This window comes from Cebus imitator, unplaced genomic scaffold (assembly GCF_001604975.1).
Source record: "Cebus imitator isolate Cc_AM_T3 unplaced genomic scaffold, Cebus_imitator-1.0 Scaffold287, whole genome shotgun sequence".
Classification (NCBI taxonomy): Eukaryota; Metazoa; Chordata; class Mammalia; order Primates; family Cebidae; genus Cebus; species Cebus imitator.
The window spans coordinates 83,875-87,767 of NW_016107602.1; the positions used below are offsets into that span (position 1 = coordinate 83,875).

At 43.3% G+C, this 3,893-nt stretch overlaps 1 pseudogene across 1 annotated transcript; it reads left to right on the forward strand.

Annotated features, from left to right (window-relative positions):
- Window positions 1-341: 341 nt before the first annotated feature.
- Window positions 342-2,178, forward strand: LOC108284983 (annotated as a pseudogene). Its single transcript, XR_001817404.2, has one exon. The product of XR_001817404.2 is annotated as a ubiquitin-conjugating enzyme E2 variant 1-like (transcript).
- The last annotated feature ends 1,715 nt before the right edge of the window (window positions 2,179-3,893 follow it).

A 3,893-nucleotide genomic window follows, 5' to 3' on the forward strand; every position in this document is an offset into this window, starting at 1 on the left:
TTGAAAAATAAAACAGGAAAATGGCTAAGGAAAACATTTCAGATTGGTGCTTGGAAGGACAGATCAAGTTCAGTCTGAAGCCTATTAAAGCCCTCCTCATCTTTCACTCAAAAACAGTGTCTTTTCTTGAGGCCCATGAGCCCACTGAAGTTGGATACAAAGTGCTGTGTTTCCTTAATGTGCATTTTTCTGGGAAGAAGTTTATGGCCTTCAGTGGATTTTCAGAGGGATTATGACACAGAAAAGATTAACAAATACTGCCATGGGGACGTGCTTAATCAAAATTCACATCTTAATTTTTCCATAAAGAAAGGAAATTTCTGAAGCGATAGTGACGCAAGATGGCAGCCACCACGGGCTCGGGAGTAAAAGTCCCTTGCAATTTCCAACTGTTGGAAGAACTTGAAGAAGGCCAGAAAGGAGTAGGAGATGGCACAGTTAGCTGGGGTCTAGAAGATGACGAAGACATGACACTTACAAGATGGACAGGGATGATAATTGGGCCTCCAAGAACAATTTATGAAAACCGAATATACAGCCTTAAAATAGAATGTGGACCTAAAAACCCAGAAGCACCCCCCTTTGTAAGATTTGTAACAAAAATTAATATGAATGGAGTTAATAGTTCTAATGGACTGGTGGACCCAAGAGCCATACCAGTGCTAGCAAAATGGCAGAATTCATAGCATCAAAGTTGTCCTGCAAGAGCTTTGGCACCTAATGATGTCTAAAGAAAATATGAAACTCTCTCAGCCGCCTGAAGGACAGTGTTACAGCAATTAATCAAAAAGAAAAACCACAGGCCCTTCCCTTCCCCCCCATTTGATTTAAGCAGTCTTCATTTTCCACAGTAGTAAATTTTCTAGATACATCTTTTAGACCTCAAAGTACTGGAAAGGAAGCTCCCATTCAAAGGAAATTTATCTTAAGATGCTGTAAATGATACTAACTTTTTGTCCATTTGAAATATATAAGTTGTGCTATAACAAATCATCCTGTCAAGTGTAACCACTGTCCACGTAGTTGAACTTCTGGGATCAAGAAAGTCTATTTAAATTGATTCCCATCATAACTGGTGGGGCACATCTAACTTAACTGTGAAAAGACACATCACACAATCACCTTGCTGCTGATTACACGGCCTGGGGTCTCTGCCTTCTCTCCTTACCCTCCTGCCTCCCACCCTCCCTGCAACAACAGCCCTCTAGCCTGGAGGGCTTGTTAGAGTAGATGTGAAGGTTTCAGGTCGCAGCCTGTGGGACTACTGCTGGGTGTGTGGGGTGCTTTGCCTGTACCCCTGGTTTCTTTAAGTCTTAAATGATGCCCCTTCCAAGCCATCATCCTGTCCCTACGCTCCTCCACTCCTGCCCTTGGCCGAAGCATAGATTGTAACCCCTCCGCTCCCCTCTGAGATTGGCCTTCGGTGAGGAATTCAGGACTTTCCCCATATCTTCTCTCCCCCACCTTTATTGAGGGGTGCTGCTTTTTCTTCCCTCCTCCTGAAGTTCCTTTTTGCCCCATCACCACCCAACACCTTCCATGACACTTCCTTGCTTTGGCCAGAAGCCACGAGGTAAAGTTGGAAAGAGTGTCTGACCGCCCTTGTTTAGTTTCAGAACCATACTTTTTCACTCTCCACCAGCCTGGGAAATGAATATTGGGTCCTCAGCCCTGCCACCCTCTGCTGTCATCAGCTGATGCGTTGTTTTTAGCTCAGGTTTTGATAAGGTGAAAAGAATAGTCACCAGGGCCACTCAGACCTGCCAGCTCTCAGAGTCCTTGGTGGTTGAACTCGGAGAAAGACCACGTGAAGACACGTGTAAGCACACATGATCCCTCTGAATTGTTTTACTTTACTGTAATTGCTTTTGCTTTTAAAAATTGAAGAAGTTTTAAACAGGGCTTTCATTTGGCCATCCTTGCAATCCATTGGGGTCTAGTTTGGAATCTGACAACTGGAACAAAAAGAACCTTGAATCCAGTGCATGCCTTGGTTTTGGTGCTGCTGCTTCTCAAGATCCTCAGCAGGGATTAAGAAAGAACCCGGTGTGCACAGCAGATCCCCGAAATTGGCGCATTTGACCTCCTGGCAAATTGCTGCGTCTTTCCACTTTCTGTTCAGGACCACTAAATGCTGAAATGTGGATGCATACCGAAATAAAAGCAATTCATTGTGTAAAAAAAAAAAAAGAAAAAAGAAAGTAAATTTCTGGTATGGGAGCATGGGGTGGTGAGAGTCCCGTTGAAAGAGGAGTGAGGCACAAACACTACCGGTGAGCTAGCAAGATACCACTGTCTCAGCCTTTCTCATTAAAATAGAGAAAATAAAAAATGTTTTCCTAAGTGAGTTCTTATCATGTTTAATGAGAGGTTTGTAAGGTCCTTAGCATAGTACCTGGTACATGATAGATGCCAACTAAATGGCAACCAGTAACAGTGAAGTCCTGCTTGCTGTGCGTTTGTCTTATGTTGTCTTATGGTGATCGCTACACAAGAACTAGAAGCAAAAATCTTTGGCATACCTTTGATTGGAACTGAAGGATCAGTGGTCTCTCTCTGTGAGATAGGGGTTATTACCTTTATTTTACCAGTGATGAAACTCGGGTTCATTTCCAAAACGACTTGGGGTGGGTGTTATTTCATGTTGCATTCACTTTTTAGAGTCATATTTTCTGCCAGTGAAGTTGAATCATATCATTGCATACACATACCAGCATTTTACCCGTGTGTCTTGCAGGGAGTATCATGATTTCCAAGCACTCAACCTCTGAAGGACTGGTCAAGATGGGATCTTGGAAAACATCTTGGCAGGGGCTGGGAAGCATTGATGGGTAGTTTCCTCCATGTCTTTTCATGGCCTTGTCTGGTTCTCAACTCTGTGCTCTGCCTCTGAATCACTGCCGCGGCGAGAAGTAATGCTCATCCCCGCTGTGTCATGCTCCCTAGGAATTAGTTTTGTACTTAAGCAAAAACTTGGCTAAGAAAGTGAAAATATAACATACGCTTATGCACAAATCAATAGCACACACATACCACTTAAAATATTTTGTTTTCTGAAAAAAAGTGAAAACAGACTCCAAATTAAGATAATATTTTAACTTAACTTACACTGTTGAGGTTGATGATAACACTCAGCAGAAATGCTTACTGTTACTCCCAGCTAATTAGTCTCTTGTGTTTTTACAGTTCCTCCTCTCAGCCAAGGACCTCACGAATGGAGTAGTTAGGTCCTCGCTACTCAGCATGTGGTCTGTGCACCAACAGGATTAGCATAACCCGGTCACTTGTTAGAAATGCAGACTCTCAGGCCCACCACAGACCAGCTGAGCCTAAAATGTAAATTTTTTTTTTTTTTTCCCCCATGTATTTATTTTATTGCATTTTAGGTTTTGGGGTACATGTGAAGAACATGCAAAATTGTTGCATAGGTACACACGTGGCAGTGTGATTTGCTGCCTTCCTCCCCATCACCTACATCTGGCATTTCTCCCCTTGCTATCTCTCCCCAGCTTCCCACCCCCCACCGTCCCTCCCCTATTTCCCCCCAACTGACCCCAGTGTGTAGTGTTCCCCTCCCTGTGTCCATGTGTTCTCATTGTTCAACACCCGCCTATGAGTGAGAACATGCGGTGTTTGATCTTCTGTTCTTGTGTCAGTTTGCTGAGAATGATGGTTTTAATAAAAGCTTCAGGTCATTCATATCCATATTAACATTTAAGAAGCATTGGTTTAGGTAGCCAAATACTTTCTGCTGAGCACATTTCCAGGGCATGGAGATAGCTTTCTGTTTATTGCCATTCTTCCTTCCAGTACATTAGAGGGTCAGTACCAGAGCACCTCTCTGCTCTCTAGAATCTTTCTTCTCCTCCTCCTCCTTCTTCCTTCTCTTCTCT